Source organism: Diabrotica virgifera, chromosome 2 (assembly GCF_917563875.1).
Source record: "Diabrotica virgifera virgifera chromosome 2, PGI_DIABVI_V3a".
Taxonomy (NCBI): Eukaryota; Metazoa; Arthropoda; class Insecta; order Coleoptera; family Chrysomelidae; genus Diabrotica; species Diabrotica virgifera.
Window position 1 is genome coordinate 72724430 of NC_065444.1, and position 23100 is coordinate 72747529.

The 23100-nt window shown below is 34.0% G+C and overlaps 1 protein-coding gene and 1 long non-coding RNA gene across 4 annotated transcripts in view; one reads left to right on the forward strand and one right to left on the reverse strand.

The window, feature by feature from the left end:
• Positions 1-23100, reverse strand: part of LOC114331137 (diacylglycerol kinase 1) — a 1205680-nt gene that overhangs the window by 1101663 nt on the left and 80917 nt on the right. The gene's annotated exons all lie outside the window — the stretch shown is intronic.
• On the forward strand, positions 1318-3908 carry LOC126880094 (uncharacterized). The gene is made up of 3 exons (XR_007696405.1): positions 1318-1543; positions 2111-2267; positions 3658-3908. It is a non-coding gene; the product is annotated as an uncharacterized LOC126880094 (long non-coding RNA).

Below are 23100 nucleotides of genomic sequence, written 5' to 3' on the forward strand. Positions count from 1 at the left end.
ACTTAATTCTTGTTTTCTATTTCTGATATTTTTATTTATTTACATTGAATATTAATTTGTTTTGTTGTATAATACAATTCGCAATAATTATGTGATATATTTAATTTAAAATTGATTCAAAAATTTTTTGTAATTGGGCAACAATGTCAGCTTAGATCTCTGACGTAGATAATGACGTGCAACGGGATCTATATTATACGGACTGTAATTACAAATTCATGCTGGAGAGGCTTAGAAGAAAAACCGAACTAATCATCACTATACAAACTTGGGTCATGTGATCAGAGATTTCATATTTTACCGAAATATAAAATATTGAGACACATAACAGAAGAAAAGATTTGAAGAAGGAAATCTGTACGTCAAAGATAGAATTTTTAGTTAAAGAATCTACGCAATTGATATCAATGATTTGTTTAGAGCAGCAGATATGATTGCCAACCTTTTTAGAGAGACATCACAGAGCACAAAGCGAAAAATGAAACTTTTTTATCTTTCCTTGCAGGAATATGGCATATCAAAATCTTAATATACAGTTGAATATGGAAGAGTTGAGTGTTTCTGCTAATCCTGCGATCAAAGATCTCTTAAGAAATTGAATCGTTTATGTGGTGGTGTGTGGTAATTTTCTCAAAAAAAAATTAAACAAAAAAACTAAAATATTTAACATAAATGTTACTACATTCAGCCAAAATTCGTGGTAATTAAACTATCAAGATCCGGCATCGTTAAGTAATTTCATACCCTACTCTACTAATTAAGATTTTTTCGATGGCTCTACACTTTTTACTCAATTTAAAACATTGGCGACATAATGAAAACAATACCATCATCCTAAAGTGTCTCTACTCCTTTTGCAACATCTTCAGGCTTCATTTTGCCATGAATATAAATTCACAACGATAGTAATAAGGTGCTTTGGCATGATTTATATGAAGAAGATTTATGCAGTGCTGCAAGTAGATGTCAAGAACGCTGAAATACGTCATATCGTGCTTTGAAAAATCAATAAATCTATTTTTATAAAAAAATGTTTTACTAAGAAGTTACAGAACGGTCATAACCCTAACAACACACAACATTCCAGGAATGTACTACCAAAGTTCTATCAATATTTGAATGTCCTGGACATTTAGGGAACATTCGGTGAACATCTGATTAAATTATTCCTGGAATGTTACCATAAGACATTCTGTGAACATACTACCAATGTTCCTATATGTTCATTTTCAAATTCACGGCGCATGTATTTGTGCATGGTGCTTAGAGAGGGCATCACGTGACTAAAAATGACCAATGACCTCACTTCGGACTTCGGCCTCGGCGCTTCGGCTTCGGCCATCTTGGCCTTGTCATGCATCTTGGCTTTGGCCACCTTGCCGTGCGTGATCGTTGTTTGTTTTTATTTGTGCTTTTTAAGAATATTTTTTTAATTCGGATACTTTTATAATAACTTTAATAGTATTATTAACATAGTGCATAAAATCAGTTGGAGTAGCAGAAGCAATGTAGATAAAAAATCTGCAGGAATAGCGTTTCAAAGGTTAGTATGCAAATATGTAAACAAAGGCATGCCCCTATTTCAGAAAATATCCATTTATTATTTTAATAATTGCGAATAAGCCATAAACTTGCTTATTCCTAACTAAAATAGTAAATAGAGATAATAACAAACGATTATTTGTAATAACAAACGATTATTTGTAAAATTAAATTTTTTTTTGCGTTTTTGCTAATGTATGCCTTTATAAACAGGATGGTAGACCACACACTATAATATAGTACCAACTAATGAATACACAGTATGAATAGTATAGTCGGTTTGCTAAACTTAGTCTCAGACACAACTGGCTAGTGATTTTAGTAAATAATTTTGACAATTTGGTAAAATTGGCAAAAAAATAATAACTAAATAGTTAGTAATTTTGGCAAAATTGGCCAAAAACAAAAAAATTACCTACTTAAATCACTAGCCAGTTGTGTCTAGGGAAACGACTATACTAATAAACAATTTCTAAGCTGCTTTTTATAATATTTTGTGAGTTCAATAATCATATTTTTTATTTAAAACTAAAATTTGTTAATAATGCTCAGTATTTTGTATTTTTAGCTTTCCAGAAGATCCTGCGAAGAAGGCATGAAGTATTGATCAGATTTGTTAATAGAGCAGTGTGTTCAAAACATTTTTAGAAAAAGATATTGACAGAACTTCACTTTCAACTGTTCGTTTGAGAGACCGTGCTGTTCCAATAGCTTATATCACACAGGTAATATGCTTAACCCAATTAATAATACAATTACAATATACAGTTGGAAAAATTAAAGAATAGGGCTTTTCATTTACAGTCATTTGTTTCGAGCTTCCGTCATATGTCGTATAATCCGTGTTGTATTAATATTATACACAGATTATATAACATATGACAGAAGCTCGAAACAAATGACAATCGATGAAAAGCCCTATAGGGCTTTGTTCATTGTCATTTGTTTCGAGCTTCTGTCATGTGTCACATATATTAATATATCTACGTCATACGTCTTTGGTTTGTATCATTGGTTATGTCAATAACGTATGACGTAGATATATTAATATTATGTGACACATGACAGAAGCTCGAAACAAATGACTGAATGAAAAGCCCTATAACCATGAACGATCACATCAATCACTTATTTTGTATTTGCTCTCTTTTTCTATAAATCACAAACGTTTGATAGAAAAAGATCATCATCATCATCATCATTGGCTCGACAGCCCTTTCTGGGTCTTGGCCTGTTCCAGGATTCTTCTCCACTATGATCTGGTTCGTGCTTTTTTCTCCAGTTTTTATTTTTAAGATTTTTATATCATTTTCTATTTGTTCTAAAATAGAAAAAGATAGCAAATACAAAATAAGTGATTGATGTGATCGTTCATGGGTATAGGGCTTTTCATTCACAGTCATTTGTTTCGAGCTTTTGTCATGTGTCACAAAATATTAATATATCTACGACATACGTTATTGGTATATACAATAATACAAACCAAAGACATATGACGTAGATATATTAATATTATGTGACACATGACAGAAGCTCGAAACAAATGACAATCGATGAAAAGCCCTATTCTTTCATTTTTCCAACTGTAGATACCGTTGCTCTTCATTATCTACATCAGAGATCTAAGTTGACATTGTTGCCCAATTACAAAAAATTTTTGAATTCATTTTAAGTCCAATATATCACATAATTATTGCGAAGTAGATTATACAAGAAAACAGATTAATATTGCATGTAAATAAATAAAAACATCAGAAATAGAAAACAAGAATTAAGTTATAATCTTAAGTTAAAGTAAATAATAAAAACAATAAAAATAATAAAACAAAATACTTATTTGTTTGTGAAAAAGCTATTGCTTTGTGGCATTTTTGTAATTATTGTAACTATTTTAATGGGGAAATAAGCCACAATTTACTTGAAAAAATAACTTTATTATGGTTTCTACTTCCACATCGGACGTCGTTGTCAAAATACAAAATGTTTTATTATTTTCTTTATTAAATATTATTTAATTTATTATTATTATTTCTGCATATTATTACCTGTAAATATTTCTTCTGATTGTTAATTGTAAAGGATAGAAAAATTACCATTTATTTTATTTTCTTTTAGAATCAGCTGAGAGAAGTGGTCTACAAAAAACCAGGAAGGAAATGGAATATGTGGCTATGAAAGGCAAAAGAAAGGTTTACAAAGCAAATGTGACACATTTTTTTATAGGAATATCAGTAAATTACATTAAAAAAATGTATGAAAAGATTTTTTGCAATAAAAATGTTTATATTTATCAAGGATGTATTATTTGGTATGGCCACATATCGTCAGTGATGTGACAATACCTCCTATCTGTTTTTTCATGAGATTTGTAAGATAGATTAAAAACTTGTTTGGGTCACCTCCTATTTTCATATATTTTTTGACTTGTTTTGCAGTAAATTTAACTATCTATTTACTACAAAACAAGTCAGAACTTACGTATGAAAACAGGAGGTGACCTTAAAAATGTTTTTCGTCTCCTGCAAACCTCATGAAAGAAGATATAGGAGGTATTGTCACATCACTGACGATATATTTCAGAGAATGTCTAAAAAATATACTGTGAATGTTCAAGGAACGTTCGTAGACATTCATGGAATGTTCCAACAAGACATTTAGTCTAAAAAATATACTGTGAATGTCCAAAGAACATTCATGGAATGTTCCAACATTCATGGAATGTCCCAACAAGACATTCAGTCTAAAAAAATACTGTAAATGTCCAAAGAACATTCGTATACATTCATGGAATGTTCCAACAAGACATTCAGTCTAAAACATATACTGTGAATGTCCAAAGAACATTCGTAGACATTCATGGAATGTTCCAACAGAACATTCTAAGAATATTTAAAATGCTGACACAGCACTTTCCTGGGACTTTCCAGGGACATTCGTGTGCATTTGGGGACATTCCAGGAATGTTTTCAATGTCCTGTGAGTACCTTCTAGGAACATTCCTGGAATGTTTTGTGTTATTAGGGAATATATGGAGAAAAATGGCCACCCAAAAAATTTAGAAAAGATATCTGTTTAATATACTGTTATGATCTACTTTTTATTACTTTAATATCAATTAATCTTTATTTGATTACTCCAATTAATTATTTAATCAATTATCCAATTGTCGCAAATCATACAAAAAAATTAAGAAAAAATCTCAGGGTGCCCTTTTATAATACAAAAAAATATCTAAATTATCTTATGTTATACTTATCTTCTCTCGTGGTTTCAGTATCTCTTAGTTGGTTCTAATCGGGAATAAATATTAGGAAAGGAAATTAAATAGAAATATAAAATAAGCATACCGAATTGTTTTTATTATCAAAATCAATACTCTAAAAATCTAAAAATCGATCAAATTTAAAACCTGTGGACACAGCTGTCCGAATGAAATTTTTACCACTTAAATTTATTCTAGTTAAAAAAACAATTTATCGGTTTGTTCCAGATGACTTTGATAAAACAAGCTAAACAAACAAATTTAGGTATTCGCAAAATTACCCATACTTCCTATTTACTTTTTGAAATATTGGAATCTTAATTCATATGCTTTTACTCAAAATTTTAGTTTCCGAACATAAAAATATCTTTCACATAAATTGACTGACCTTTTTCTTCACTCACTCTGATGTCTTCTCTTGACCCAAAACAGCTCTCCCTCGTTGACTATGTTAGGCTACCTATCAAAGCCCTCTCCGTTCTCAAGCTTCAAATCTATCAGCATACCAGCACCAATTCTCCAACGAGCCAGGCCATTTTTAACCAGTACTCGATTCAAACAGACTCCAAAAATTCTCTCCTCTCCTTCTCAAAATAATACAGAATCAAAGAGGTATTTCGTCTCAATTTGATCTGTCTCTCGTTCCACTTTTCAGCTCTATTCTCCACTATCAAACAACCACTGGTACTTGCTATCTAGCTATCCACGAAAACGTTGACTGCTCTTCAGCGATGCCAATAACGTAATAATCTTTTCTTTCTCAAACTGTCTCAACTTTCAAGCTTCTCTTTCCCCATTCCAAATTTCCTAGCCAATCAGAAACATTTATCTCTCCACCTTCCTCTCTTTTCATTCGAAAACAAACAGTCATTCTTTCAAAAATATTCCTACCATCATAATAATTACTTTCGGGGAATTCTACAACATTTACTCGGGGTTAAACAAAAAGAGATTAAAATTCCAAACTTTCTTTTAAACTATTTTTCTAAAAACTAATAATTAAAATTACCTGTGGTTTCTGCCTTCCCGTAATAAACAATCGGTTTAAAATTAAAATCCTAAATAGCTTTCAATTCACTTTTATTTACAAATATGTTTTTAATTCTTCCTCGAAAAGTAATTAAGGAGAAACCACCTTGCGGGAAAACTAACTTCTAATAAATATTTACAAATCACTATATAGGGTGTATCAAATTTATGTGCCCGCGTTATATTAAAAAAATAAATTTTTTTATTCCATCTTTGATTGATAAATTGAAACACAATAATACATATTTCTACATATTTTTTTATTGCGAAAAAGCGCTTAATCGTGTCCAACATCAGAAGTTAATACAGATCCTCAAGAAACATAATATAGACTATAGACCAATAAGACATAAGATGCATTAAAAACGTACTGGTATCAAACGGCACAATTAAAAATGGACAATTCTATATCCAAACCCATACATATAAGAAGGGATATCGCCCTTCCGAGAGAGAACAGGGATGTGTGCTTTCCCCTCTTTTATTTAACATTTATTCGGAAGTCATATTTCAAGAGTCTTTGGAAGATGCAGAGATGGGAATCAAAATGAATGGAGTATTGATCAAGATAATACGATATTCTGATGATGGTGTCTTAATTTGTGACAACATAGTCGATCTTCAACAACTTGTCATTATAATCGGAGAATACAGCAAGCGAATGGGATTATAGATTAAGACCAAAAAGACCAATTCATGAGCATCTCCAGAAACTTATTCACTTGAAAACTCCACCATAACACTGAATACAAAGTCCATTGAAAGAGTGAGCAAATTTAAATACCTGGGAACGTGGCTTTTTGAATACTGAGCATCGGACAGGAAAGCAAAATGTCTGTTATAAAATGAGTTAGGTGAGCTAACTAAATGACCATCAACGATTATAAATTTATTCTTAAGAGGAAACAGTAGCGATCAACAGGTAGCGAAAACGCGTTCCAAGATTGCGGCTGTAATTTTGAATATTTTTTCGAGATATTTGGCACACGTATTCGTAATATAATAAAGAATGGCGGTACAGAGCCAATTTGAAAAATATATTAATATGTGGAAATTACTCTGTAATTAAATACAATATTAAAAAAGCGAGCCTGTACCGCCATTAAGAAGAACAAAAAAATACACTTTCTTCAAATAAAGTTTTTTATCCGATGTCTAGATTTTGTGTCATTTTGGAACTACTAAATTTTTTTATTTCATTAGTAGTTCCAAAATGACACAAAATCTAGGCATCTGATAAAAAAGTTTATTTGAAGAAAGTGTATTTTTTTGTTCTTCTTAATGGCGGTACAGGCTCGTTTTTTTAATATTGTATTTAATTACAGAGTAATTTCCACATATTAATATATTTTTCAAATTGGCTCTGTACCGCCATTCTTTATTATATTACAAGTACGTGTGCCAAATATCTCGAAAAAATATTCAAAATTACAGCCGCAATCTTGGAACGCGTTTTGGCTACCTGTTGATCGCTACTGTATCACCTTAATTACAGGACAATAGGAAACTTGACTGACATTATATTTTATAATTTTCTGACATTACATTACAACTTCTAAACTGTCATTACATAAAGTGACAACCATAGAATAATAGCTACTTTTTATATTGTATATTCTAACACTCTCCCTCAATATGAAAAGTAGATAAGCTAAACATTAGACCCTAAAACAAAATCATTATACAATTTTGGTTTATTTCTAAAACGCGTAGGGTAACGCCCAAATTCTTCAACACCATCATCGCTTCTTTATGCACTTTCCATATTCTTAGATTCCACAATTTAATTGATACCACTTTTCCCTTCTTCGGAGTTTTCATTTACACTAAAACATTCCGACTGATTCTGGTTCACTGGTTTAGCTTTAACTTCAGAAATTCGCAAATTGCATGTAACCTCAGGTTTAAATCGTACGTCGTGGCTCGATACGATTCTTCTTTCAGCTGGAATCCATATTCTAAAACCATCCCTGTCATTCACGTAACCAACCAAATAACCATGTATCGCCTTATCATCAAATTTACTGCGAAAATTTTTGTTTACGTGAACATAACATTAAGTGCCAAATATTCTTAAATGTTTCAAACTCACAACTGGCTTTCCATACCACAATTCATAGGGACTTTTATTCTCAATTGATGACTTTCCTATGCGATTCAGAAGATACACTGCAGTATTACATGCTTCTGCCCACAATGCTTTGGGTAACTTGCATGGGTTTAACATAAAACGAGCACACTCTACAATGGTACGGTTTTCCCTTTCAGCAACACCATTCTGCTGAGGTGTATAGGGTGGAGTGATACAATGCTCTATACCTCTACTCGCAAGAAGTTCAGATACCTTTCTATTGTCAAACTCTCTCCCTCCATCACATCTCAGTTGCTTTACTACATGGCCATTTGTGTTTGCTTCATTTAAAAATTTTTCTAAGAAGGTACATACCTCACTTTTGTGTTTCATAAAGAAAACTTTTAGAAACTTACTAAAGTCATCTTTAAAACATACGTAATAACGTGCTCTTCCCAGTGATTCTATAGACATGGGTCCATTCACATCTGCATGAATCTGCTCACCAGTGACTTGTGGCCGATTGATCCTAGTTTTAAATGGCAATCTATGCATTTTTCCAATTGCACATCCATCGCAAAAGCTTTCTTTGCACCCATCAATGTCTATATTCATTTTCTTCAAGACCTTCTTTACGTGTTGCTTATGCTGATGACCAAATCTTTCATGATACACTTGTAACATATCTGTTGACTCTACTAAGTTCGCTTGAATGGGATTGGTCGGTTTCATAACACGTATATCAAGTGCATACAGGCCATTACTGAAGTACCCAGTCGTTACAGATTCAAGAGTAGTTTTATCATGTATATTTACACCTTTATCGTCGAGTACTGTCGAGTACGAATCCTCTTTGTGCAGCAGCTTTCACAGAAAACAAATGAGCGCTTGCTTCAGGAACATAAAAAACATTCTTCAGTTCAGCATCTTTCCATTTATTATTCAGACGCGTTTGAATTTTCACCGTTCCTTGTCCTTGGGCTAACATACATATAGGTCTGGATCCCGCGTATGAAAAAAAAGTTGATTAATAGCAAGCTGAAAATTTGTTAATAGCTTAAGGGTGTCTAGTCGGATAAACTTTGATATATGGGAACATTGGAACAGGGGCAGTTTTAACTGTGGAACAGGTTAAAAATTTGGAACGATCACACCACGAAAACGGCACATTTATTTTGTCCGACAGAATAGACTTAAACTCTCCGAACAGAGATTAAACTCTCATGCAAAAATCAGACTGCTATTTATCACCTGTCATAATTCCTGCCATTTGACATATTCTACATGTTTCACTCATTAAAACGCCCATTTGGTGATAAATAGCAGTCTGATTTTTGCATGAGAGTTTAATCTCTGTTCGGAGAGTTTAAGTCTGTTCTGTCGGACAAAATAAATGTGCCGTTTTCGTGGTGTGATCGTTCCAAATTTTTAACCTGTTCCACAATTAAAACTGCCCCTGTTCCAATGTTCCCATATATCAAAGTTTATCCGACTAGACACCCTTAAGCTATTAACAAATTTTCAGCTTGCTATTAATCAACTTTTTTTTCATACGCGGGATCCAGACCTAATACACCCTTCTTACCAAGTGATATCTTTTCGGGTTCAGCAAATTCTGTATAAGATCAGAAATATTGCTTATCTGTAGTGATATGATTTGTGGCTCCACTGTCACAATACCATTTCCCAGCTTCAATACAATTGTTAGATGAGGCACTTAATATAACAGACAAACAAACAGCATCATTACTTTTATTCTCGCCTAAATTCTCAGCAGATTTTTTTAATGGACACTCTCTCGCCCAATGGCCTAATTTCTTGCATCTGTGACAAGAAAATTTTTCTTTTGCACGATGTACATTTTTCTTTGACTTTGTAGTAGCTGTACTTTGGCTCTGTTTGTATTTTTCTGTCGGGCTATTGCGTGCAACAAACGCAAAATATTCTGTGGTACTTTGGTCACGTAATTCAATGGCACACAATTTCTCAATCAATAAATTCAAAGTTTGATTCTTTGATGGTATCGTGTCCCACAAATCTTTGAAATTATCAAAGTCCTTACCCAAAGTTGATAAGATCCAACCATTTAACATTCTTTCGGATAAAACATTTTCATCATGCTTCAGCAATTCATCATTCAAATCTACAAACAGTTTCTGCAACTTCGCAACATGTGTGCTAATATCTTCTTTTTCATCACGCTGGACTCTAAAGAAGGCTTCAATTAACATGTTTAACCGTTGCGTACTGCTACCTTCAAATCGCGCACGTAATTTGTCCCATATTTCACTAGCGTGAGTACATGTCAACACGAGCTCGGCAACAGTTTTTCCTAGCGTACCTGCTAACAAACTTGCCGCTTTTGCATCGTCTTTTAACCATTGTTGATGCTTCTCTACTTCCAATGAAGTTGAATTTTCAGCAACCTCGGGACACTTACACGTACCGTTCACAATGTCTTCAAGTGCATACGCTCGTAATAACATCGAAACGTGCCATTTCCATTTTGACCAGTCTTCAGGACCCTCAAGTTTATCGACTTGAATTTTATAATCGTTATTGCTGGTCGCCATATTTTTTCACCTGTTCACAGTTCACGTGAATTGGGCCCGTAACCTGTTATAAAATGAGTTAGGTGAGCTAACTAAATGACCATCAACGATTATAAATTTATTCTTAATTACAGGACAATAGGAAACTTGACTGACATTATATTTTATAATTTTCTGACATTACATTACAACTTCTAAACTGTCAGTACATAAAGTGATAACCATAGAATAATAGCTACTTTTTATATTGTATATTCTAACAATGTCGCATTGAACAAGCGCGACAAGCTTTCGTAAAAGTTAGGAAGGTACTGACCTGTTCAGAGTTCGATCTTCAACTGAGACTAAGATTTACTAAGTGCTACGTATGGTCGGTGCTGCTATATGGTGTAGAGGGCTGGACACTCATAACGAGGAATATAAACAGATTGGAAGCTTTCGAGATGTGGCGTTATCGTCGTATCCTAAGATATCCGTAAGATACCATACACGGCGGAAAGTCACAAATGTAAATGTCCTTAAAAGAATCAACCAAGAACGACAACTTTTCGAAACCATCAAGAAAATGAAAACGGCGTATCTAGGTTATATCATGCGAAATGAAAAATACCAGTTCCTCTACCTTATAATCGAGGGTAAAAGTAAAATTGAAGCAAGAGAGGAATGGGACGCAAGAAAATGTCCTAGCTCCGAAACATAAGGTAATGGACTGGAATTAACGATATACAATCTCTGATACGAAGTCACTAAAAGAAACCGAAAGGGAGTGCTACCCGACAGTCGTGACCCATAAAGAAAAATTAAGCCAAAATACCAAAGAATTACTTAGTAAAAGAAGACAACTGACGAAAAAATACGACTCCAAGTACACAACACTGAGGAAATTAAATAAAGGTATCCACCGATCAATCCGAAAAGATATAAGAGGAAACAATGCAAGAGAAATAACTCAAATAATTCAAGAAAACAAAAGTTTAAAAGTTTTGCGGCGAAATACGAATCACATTGGCAACAGAAATAAGTACAGAATAAGAAACAAAGACAACAACATTGCTACGGATAGAGCCGAAATCCTTAAGGTTGTCGAATCGTTTTATCGCGAAATGTATGAGAGCACCAACGCAAGACCAGATCAGCCCCTGCCCAAAATCACAAACCAGGGATCAGAATTAATGCCAGAAGTAACACCATACGAAGTTAAGAAGACACTTTCAGAAATGAAAAATAATAAATCCACTGGCGATGACGGAGTAGTGATCGAGGCAATCAAACAAGGTGGAAATAAAATTATTCAGGTTTTGGCCAAACTTTTCACCGAATGAATTTACCAAGGAAAAACCACTTCCCAATGGAACAATGAAGTCCTTGTTTTATTGCACAAGAAAGGTGACATAACAGATCTAAAAAAACTACCGTCCTATCAGTCTGCTATCAACATATATAAACTTTTTACAAAAATTATCAAAAAAAGACTGGAGGCTGTTAGACTTATATCAGCCTAGAGAACAAGCTGGGTTTAGCTCCGGATATAGCACTAACGACCACTTACTGGTAATAAAAAACTTGATAGAGAAGTCGGCGGAATACAACAAACCATTGGCACTGATATTCGTGGACTACGAGAAAGCGTTCGATACCATAAACCATCAGAAAATGTTAAAAGCATTGACAGAATGCCGAATAGACCATCGCTACACTAACATGATAAAACATATCTACCACAATGCAACGGCTAGCGTAAGACGCTCTGATCAACAAACTAATAAATTCTGTATGCAGAGAGGAGTACGGCAAGGATACACCATCTCACCAAAGCTGTTCAAAACCCTTTTAGAACACACTTTTAAGAAGGCAGATCTGAACGAATATGGTATCAATATAAATGGAGAGAAGCTCAGTCATTTGAGATTCGCAGATGACATCGTCCTTATAGCCGATCGTATGGATGATGCAATAATAATGTTGAACAAGTTATATCAGGCTTCCTTAGAGGTCAGACTAAAGATTAATATCAACAAGATGCAAATAATGATTAATCTGGTGCTAAATCATAATATTGTTGTTGATGGAATGGATATTGAGCAGACTGTATCTTATAAGTACTTGGGACATGAAATTCGGTTGGGAAGAGATAACCAGACGTGCGAGCTCCCATGTCGCATAGGATTAGCCTGGGCAGCGTTTGGTAAACTGAGCTATGTATTTAAATCGGACTTAACTATATGCCTGAAAAGGAAAATCTTTGACCAGTGTCTCTGTAATATATTTTAGCCCTAATTTGAGGGTGAATATTACAAACTATAAATTACTAAAATAAAACACATCTTTCTACAAAGAAGGCTCATTTAATACTCATTTTGCGAATGTACTTTTTACAATAATAAGAAATGTGTTACTCTGATAACAGGTGTTAGGTTTTACAGACTGGTCTACTAAAACTATCTTTACAATATCCAACATCTCCCCCTTAAAAAAATTATTTTTTACTAGTAAAACAAAAACATTTTTTATAAAATAATAAAAAAGAAATTACTCATACGTTAAACGATCTATGGGTTTGACCACTCTTTTAGGCCGTTCAGTACTTTCTTTACTTAAATTCTCTTTATTTACAATATTTACATCAGTATCTACAATAGGAGAAACTTCATTTGAACCACTCAGTAGTGAAGATTCCACTATATGAAATTTTTTAATTTGGTTCAAATGACGTTTCCAGTTAACATCATTTAGTTCAGGAATTTTAACAATATATGTTACTTTTCCGATTTTCCTTAAAACTACGGCTTTTATCCACTCAACCGTATTTTTTTACGATAGTCGCGCACAGTCACTTGTTCACCAGGCTGAAACACTAAAAATCTCTTACCGCTAGAATACATTTTTTGTTTATTTTGTATTGTAGTTACATGATTTCTTAAATTTTTTCGATCACCTGGTAATAAAATGTCAAATCTTGTCCTTAAGTTTCTATTTAACATTAATTTTGCAGGACTTACAGAATCAGATTTTAATTTTATTGAAATTACACCTTTGGTAAATTTACCCAAACCAGGCGAAAATAAATTTTGAAATTTATTTAATATATCATTCAAATCTGACGGAAATGCTAAATCGTTTACGTTAAAAATGGTAAGATCGAACAGATTATAGAAATCTCTACCTAGCAATGGAGGTCCTCCTTTACTAATAACATACAAATTTAACATAGCATTTTTCTCTTTATATTTAACCTCACAATTAACGAAACCTAAAGGTTTTAATTTGTCCCCATTATAAAGATTAAAAATTTTGGAGGTTGCCTGCAAAATTTTATTGCTAAAATTTAAATTATAAAAGCTTTCTGAAATAACACTATAGCTAGCGCCAGTATCCAACGTAAATGTAAACAACTCATTATCAATTAATAAATCTATTAACACAGGATTCGTATTATATTGTAAACTATATAAACAATATTCCTCAGAATCTAGAAAATTGTTTTTATTACCTGTTTTATTAGATTTATTATTTTTATTTGAACACATTGGTGCTAAATGCCCTTTTATATTGCGAATGTGACAATAACATTCTCGATAGGCACACTTATCTGAATTGTGGTTTTTACGTCCGCATACCAAACATTTAGTTTTGGTGGAAGTTCCAGCTGTTGAAGATTGGCTCCTCCCTCCCGCGTCGAAGTTGCTTTTCTGAGATGTAGATGCGCGAACATGCGCTGACTGTTTAAATTTGGAAGAGCTTCCGCCGGCGAAATGGATTTCTGGTTCCTTTTTTACAACTTGTAAATTTGAAAAACTTACAGATTTTGCTGAAGCTATTTCCACCACCTCGGAAAACTTTCCCGTGGATTTCTCCTTGTAGAGACGATCTTTTACTGTGCCACTATCATAGCCTATGATAAATTGATTCACTAACGCCTGTTCGATTTCACGAGCGCCACCAAACTCACACGACACTACCAAACTACATAGACGTGCTGCCCATTCTTTGGCACTTTCGTTGGCCATTTTGCGTGCTAAAAAAAATTTTCCCTGTTACTAAACACTGATTTAATCGGTTTAAAATGTTCATCCATCAAATCAACCAACTCTTTGAACGTTTTTATCTCTGGCTCGTCTGGAATACACATATTAAACAACAATTTATACGCTTCTTCATTTAATAAACTTAAGAGAATAGCGCGTTTCCGATTTTCGTCACTAATATCATTTGCAGCAAGGTAATTACTTAATCGTTTCTTATACACTGTCCAATCTGAGTTACCGGGCACAAACTCTTGAATGGTACCGGTATGACAGCCCTGGCATTAAGGCTATCTGCTCCCGGTGAGGGTGGTTATCCCTTATCCGAGGGGTGGAATAATTGATACGCTTTTACTTGTTGAGTTGTTTTATTTACACTCACATGAGCATAAGCTGGTAGCACCGCACCCAAAGAACGTCTCGTGAAGAAAAAGAGACACTATCTTTAATGTGGAAATATTACGTCTGATCACAAAATAGAATGACGAATGTCTAATATAATAATAAGAATTCCCTTGTTATAGTTTTGCTGTTTATATATTTAGAAATGCCTATTCAGCATCGACCATGAAAAGTGTTTATAATTGACTCTGCAATTATTAGTGAATCGTGATCTAGGATAACAATATTTGTATAATCGAATGAAGGTTGTAATATTGTTATGATGACATAAATAACTGAAAGTAATTATCGTAGATAATTACAGGGTGTTTTTAAGATATATCTACTGAGTACAGATGAATTCTTGTACACCTTCCCTTTTTAGGAATTTTCCGACTACGGGGAGGGAAATTTGCAAGTCGTGCTACCAACCCATACTGTGTTGTAATCAATACAAAAAAATTTATTTTATATACAAACTTCCTAAGCCTACGCAAATACATAAATAATATAAAATGTTCGTTTAACAACATTGTTTCGTAACACTTGTCACTCACTGTGTTTTCGGATTGTAAGCATATAATCTATTCTTATGTATTTCCTTGATTTTATTGTTTTCTATTCTGATTTTACAATTAACGTTATTTACTTCTGTTATCGTGAAAGGACCTACATAAAGACTATCAAACTTACCATTCTCTTCCCTTTTTACAAGGACTAGGTCTCCTATTTTAAAGTGTTGTGGTGTTGCTTTGAGCTTATTCTTTTCTTGCCGCTCTTTTTTGTGTTTTAATAAGAAGGTTCTGGCTCTCTCGTGTGCGCTTTGTAGTTTGTATCGTAACTCATTGTAGTAGGCATCTATATTGTAACATGGTTGAATCTCATGTGTAAGGTCTTCCGGCAGGTTAACCTTCCTGCCATATAACAGTTCGAACGGTGTGTATCCATGATACACGTTAGGGGTTGTATTGTAGCAGTATGTGAACATTCTGCAACACACATCCCAATTTTCTCTGTCTTCGTCTATGAATGCTCTTACGTACTCGTTCCACGTTCTGTGTAGTTTTTCGCAACTTCCAATGGACTGTGGGTGGTATGCCGTTGAAAAGTTGTGTTCTATTTTTAATAGCTTTGTTAATTCCTGCATTACTTCGTTCTTATACTCTGTGCCTTGGTCTGTTCTTATTTGCTTCATGAGTCCGTATGTTGGTATGAAATGATCAAAGATTCCTCTTGCTATTGTCTCTGCTTCTTTATTGCACACTGGTATGCTGACCGCGTATTTTGTCAGTTCACACAACATTGTGATACAGTATTTATTACCTTCATTACTTCTCGTGAATGGACCTATTGTATCTATGTATACTATGTCCCATGGTTTGGAAGATGTGTCCGATATCACGAACTCTTCGACATGTGTTCTTTTCGGTTTGTTAATTTGACATTTGTGGCATTGTTTTACGTATTTTCTTACGTCTTTTTTCAAATTTTTCCATCGGAATCTTGCCTTTAGCTTCTTAATTAGTCTGTTATTCCCTACGTGTCCTCCGAACATCGGGTGATTATGGTATTCTCCTATTAATCTGTGTTTACCTTTGTCATCTTTTATTGTTTCTGGTACTTCACATATATATTTCTATATTTTTCAATTTTTTATTTCCTTCTTTAATAAATTCATCAATTGTGCACATTTTAAAAATAATATCATTTACGTATATTTTTACTTTACGTACTGCATTCTCTACCGCCAGCTTATCAAGCTGTACCAACGCTTGGTTTAAATCGAAACGATTCAATCCTGTGGCTATGCTTTTGCTGCATTTTATTATGTTTTGGGCCCTAATGCTCAGTCTTGGTGAGATTAGTTCTGCTCCAAAGGACAAAATTGGTAGTCTATGCGCCTCTAAATTATTTAGTACCTTCCTTACTGTCTGTTTGGTGGCTTCTGGCTGTAGTGCGAGTTCACTTTCAGCCTTTGTTTGTCTTGCTTCTTTCTCCTTTTCTTTTGCTTGAGCTCTTGTTATAGCTAGTATATGGGCGTTGTCTATGTATAGGTTTTTTAGTTGATGCAATGTTATTCTTGAAAGGCTGTCTGCGTAGTTACTTTTCCCTGTTATATACTCTATTTCGAAGTCATATTCTTCTAGGTCTAATCTGATCCTCGTGAGTTTTGAGGTTGGTTCTTTCATTGCAAATAGGTGTGTCAAAGGTTTATGGTCTGTTTTTACTTTGAATGTTGGTGCTCCATATAGATAACATTTAAAATAATTAATTCCCCAATGAATCGCTAGTAATTCCTTAACGATTATAGGTTTATTACATTCTCCTTTACTAAAACTTCTTGATGCATATGCTATAGGTAGGTCAATTCCGTTATAATCTTGACTTAGGATTGCTGAACAACTCTCATTGGATGCGTCTGTTGTTAAGATAAACTGTTTGTTGAAATCAGGATATTTTAAAATTGGTGGTTTCGTCAGAGATGCTTTAAGCTTTTTGAATGCTTTTTCACACTCCTCGGTCCACGAAAATTCTACTCCTTTCCTCGATAATTTGTTGAGTGGTCTGCATATTTCCGCAAAATTTTTAATAAAACGTCTGTAATAGTTGCAAAATGCTACAAATCTCTTTGTTTCTTCCGCTGTCTTAGGTGTCGGATATTGTTCAATTGCTGCATACTTCGCTTTGTCTGGTGATACTCCCTCTTGAGAAAGATCATGTCCTAAATATGTTACTTCCCTTCTAAAGAATTGACATTTTCCTGGGTTAAGTTTCAAATTGAATTTTCGACATGTCTCGAATGTCTTTTTCAGGTTGTCTAAGTGATGTTTTTCGGATATTCCAATTACTACGATATCGTCCATGTAAAGAAATGCTTTGTCTGGTGTTAATCCTGAAAATGCTATTGACATCATTCTTGAAAAGCTATTTGGGCTTACATTTAATCCAAAAGGTAATCTGGTAAATTGAAATGCTCCATTTTCTGTGCTGAACGATGTGTATTTTCTCGATGATTTTTCTAATGGTATCTGGTGAAAGCCTGACATTAAGTCTATAACTGAAAACCATTTTGCTCTTCCTAGTTGATCTAATATCGAATCTATTCTTGGTAATGGAAATTTGTCTGTAACTATCTTCTTGTTCAGTTGTCTAAAATCTATGCATAATCTCCATGCTTTTCCTCCATCTATAGCTTTTTTCGGTACCAGTACTACTGGGCTGTTGTACTCGGATGTAGATGGTTCTATGATTCCTTGGTCTCTTAGGTTTTGTACTTGTCGATTTAATTCCTCTGTTTGCGCATGAGGTGTCCTATAATTCTTGATATATACCGGAGTTTGGTCTTTAACTCTTAGTTTTTGTTCGTAGAAATTGTTCCAGGTTAACATATCATGCCTTAGGGCGAATATGTCTGAATATTCCTCGCATAACGATACTAAGTTGTCTAGTATGTATTCTGGTATGTCTAATTTCAGTGATTCTCGTAATTCTTTTTTTCTGTCCTTGCTGTCGTTGACTAGCCTATATATATATTGAATAGTTTAATATCCAACGTCCTGATTGTGCTTGCGTCTACATTTACTGTTTCGTACGTTGTGTTCAAAATTTTGATGTATGGATTATTACTTGAAATAATTGCTCTTGCTATGAATATTCCTGGTTGTATTTCTTGCTGTTCCACTATCCTGTCTTTCTTTAACGTTTGAAAAATTTTTACGATTCTGTAAATTTCACATCTAGGCGGTATTATTATGGTGTCATTGTCTATATTATCCAGAATTTTCGTACTAATGTAACAATCGTTGTCCTCTTTAATGTGCATTTTAAGGTTTGCGTAATCTAGTATACATTGAAAGTTAGAAATAAAGTCTCTCCCAATGATTCCGTCTGTTGGAATTGGAAAGTTAGGTTCTACCAATTGAAAGATGTGTTCGAATCGAGTTCCTTTTACTTCGAGTGTTGTCTCAACTTCTCCCATTGTTTGCAACTCTCCTTTAGTGACTCCTTTTATTTTCGCCTTTGTTTTTGGTTTCACCTGTTCCTTCATAAAATCTTGTGAACATTTTAGTATTGAAATGTCAGCTCCTGTGTCTATGATAAAAGTGCTTGTGTTTTCAAGAATTCCTGTTTTCATTCGTACAAAGTTCGTTAGGTTTAGGTCGAAGTTGTAAATGTTATATTTTATTTCTGCCTGTGTGCTTCCAACTTCTTGTTCATTCAAAACCCCAACTGCTGGTTTTCTTGCTCTTCTTGACTGTCCTCTATTTCTAGTAACCTTACGTTCCTGTTACGTCCGCCTCTCTGGTTTCCTCTGTATGTTTGATTGTTAAATTGTCTGTATCCTCTGTTCGAATAATTTCGTTGATTGTCCGTTGCTTCTCCTTCGTTCCGTTGTCCGAAGTTATTTCTTCTTCCTCTGTCATATTTGTTATGGTATCCTCTTCTGTATTGCTGCTGTCCTCTCCTATTCTCGTAGTTTGTCCTATAATTTAAGACTCTTCCTTGTGCATTTTCTTCAGTCGTATCGATCGACAAAAATTTAGATACTACTTCCTGCGGTGATGTAAAGTTACCTGCTTCCAGTATTAGCTTAGCTTTCTCTGCATTAGCGTTTCGTTTCATTGTTGTTACTACTGCTTCCGTCGTATATTTCTTTGCTAAGTCAAGTGGCATTCCTTCCGCTATGTATGCTACTTTTAATTGTTCTGCTAACTCTTCCACTTCAGATGCGTACACTGCTGCATCTCTATGCCCTTGCCTTTTTTTGGCTAATTTGGCTATTAAATTCTTCGGATTATCACCTTTTAATTCTTTCTTTAGTGCTTCAGCTATCCGTGGAATCGTATCTTCTGTGGTTATTAGGTTCCTAGCCTTATTGGTGAGTCGCGTTTTTATTAGCGTTACAGCTGTGTCTTCATGACCTTCTGCCAATTTTCCAAGTAGTTCTAATGCGTCTAAAAATGGTTGTAATTTCCCTGCGCTTCCATCGAACTCGTTGGGCAATATCTTGCTTGCGATATTCAAAAATTCATTGATTGTCAAAGCCATGTTTAATATTGTTATATCTTGTTTTATGTCCTCTTTTTCCTCTTTTATTCCGTCGTTAATTATTTCTTCTTCTCCTTCCTCGTCGCTTTTTCCTTCTTCTATTTCCTCATCGCTTTGTTCCTCTTCAACTTCCTTGTCGATTGGTTGATGTATTGAACTTGGAACCACTGTTCTCACATTTACTGCTTGAAATGATCGTATAACTTTGTCTCTGATTTTTCCAAAATATTTGTTGCACGATTCCCTTTGTTTGTCCGAAAGTGCTTCCCAGTTTTTCCTAGTCAATTGCGTGAACTTGTTATAAGCTTTAATTAGCTGTGTCGTCACTTCTTCCTTTATGTCCTTAGATTTCGGAACTTTTTTCTTTAAGACTCTTCTGCTTTGCCTGTCTATTTCTTGTGCAATTTCCTCAACTATTTTGACAAAATCTTCCCAAGTAACTTTGTTGCTACTCATTTATACATAATTTTTTTTCAGCTCCTGCACTTCTTAGCGAAAATATAAATTCGATAGTCTTACGGTGTATATAGATATGTAGTATATAGATATATAGTAAAAAAATATGGAGATAAAATAATACGTCAATATATGGTAAAAATATGTAAAAATTGCAGTGGTAATAAAATTCAAAAATAAATAACGTTATATTAACCCTTGTAAATGAGTAGTTAGAATAATAATTTAAATGTATTATGCATATAGCGTATATTTGTTATATATCGTATATTTATTTTGATAGGTATATTTACGATAGCAAATATTAAAATCATAAAAAATTGCAAAAATGTACTAAACATCAGTAGTCAAATAATAAATGAATAAAAGTCAGCAAGGATAAAGTATACGTTGATAAATATGTAAAAAAAAAATCATATAAAATTGTATCATTGCGTCCTATAATAACTTAATATGAGGGTAAAAAAAAATATTTGTATATTGATAAATATTGGTAATAGAATAGAATAATTAAGTAAAAATAGGTAAACTTGAAACATATATTAATGTAATTAAGGTAGCACATAATGTTTATACTTTATACTTTATATTAATCAGGAAATACCATAAAAATAGCTAATATGGACTTACCACTTTTACACGGTCTGTGTTCGTATCACCAAAAAGTCCTCGCTGCACGTTCCATAGCATTGTCCCACGATGTTCCATATGGTAGTTCCGTCTCCATTCCATTCCATTCAGCTCCGCGTCGGCCTGATGTCTCCATTATTTCCATGTAGGTACCACACTGTTGTCTAGGGTGGTCGAGGAGCACGAACATTGACGTGTTTTCCCATTTCTCGTTCTAGACTGCTTGTTCCTTATGTTCTCGCCTGGTCTTGGATCGCCATATGACAGCCCTGGCATTAAGGCTATCTGCTCCCGGTGAGGGTGGTTATCCCTTATCCGAGGGGTGGAATAATTGATACGCTTTTACTTGTTGAGTTGTTTTATTTACACTCGCATGAGCATAAGCTGGTAGCACCGCACCCAAAGAACGTCTCGTGAAGAAAAAGAGACACTATCTTTAATGTGGAAATATTACGTCTGATCACAAAATAGAATGACGAATGTCTAATATAATAATAAGAATTCCCTTGTTATAGTTTTGCTGTTTATATATTTAGAAATGCCTATTCAGCATCGACCATGAAAAGTGTTTATAATTGACTCTGCAATTATTAGTGAATCGTGATCTAGGATAACAATATTTGTATAATCGAATGAAGGTTGTAATATTGTTATGAGGACATAAATAACTGAAAGTAATTATCGTAGATAATTACAGGGTGTTTTTAAGATATATCTACTGAGTACAGATGAATTCTTGTACACCGGTAAACGGAACATACGATGGCGTTTTTGGCACGTCCGGCATTTTTAATATAAAAAATGCGTTAACTACGACAAAAAGTCACTAGTCTCGTTCGTAATACTAGAACAAATGTTCATAAAACTCGTCGCCACTTTGTAATATATTTTAGCCCTAATTTCAGGGTGAATATTACAAACTATAAATTACTAAAATAAAACCCATCTTTCTACAAAGAAGGCTCATTTAATACTCATTTGACGAATGTACTTTTTACAATAATAAGAAATGTGTTACTCTGATAACAGTTGTTAGGTTTTACAGAGTGATCTACTAAAACTATCTTTACAATATCCAACAGTATCCCTGAGGGACCGAATCCCAAAAGAAGAAACACGTCGTAGAACAAAAACAACGGACGCCGTCGAAAGAATCGCGTCGCTTAAGTGGAATTGGGTAGGACACGTTGCCAGATTGTCAGACAACCGATGGACAAAATGTATTGTCGAGTGGAGACCACGAGAAGAAGTACCACGGAGCAGAGGACGACCACCTCTGACGATCTGAAGCGTATTGTCGGCAACTGGATGCAAGCCGCACAAAACAGAGAAAGATGGAAAAAGCTGAGGGAGACCTATGTCCAGCAGTGGACGAGTACGGGTTGATATAACTGTTAACTGTAATGATACATCAAAATTTTCAATACGTTTATTCTCTTCTCAAATTTTTCCTTGTTTTTTCTTGGTTACGTGCTACAAAAGTAACTGATTCAAAGTACCGTAGATTTAAGCTATACAATATTTTTGTTCGTGGCTGTATATTGGTTTATTCTTTTCTCCGATAAAGTTTGGTAGTTTGAAAATTTCGCCGTATAATAAGAGATTGCTATTAAATTTGAACGATCCGCTCCATTAAGTTCTAGGAAATTACTAAAATGGCTCAATATTTTCTCGGAAGCGCTCTTCACTTTCCGCGAATGCTCTAACTTTGAATAATTTATAACGAGGTTATAATGTTTCATCGTTGAGGTGATTATTTAAATAACGTCAGTAGTATGCAGTATGGTGGCAATGAATGGATGTATGAATATTATATTGCAATATTGTTTGTTTGCTATAGAAGGAAAAATAAGAAATACAGAAATAAAATGTACACTGACCGGCACAAAAAACGGTTACCCCAAAAAATGGGTAATATTTGATGTCTTGAATTTTCTAAACCTGTTGTCCGATTTAAGTTATTTTTTTAATATGTTATAGCCTTATTCTTGAACAAAATTTCTGTAATAATATTCTTGCTGGACAGGTATTTTTTTTTTCATAAACTATCATTGTATACCGGGTGTACCAATCAAACTGTGTTTTATTCTCAAAGTTCACCACACT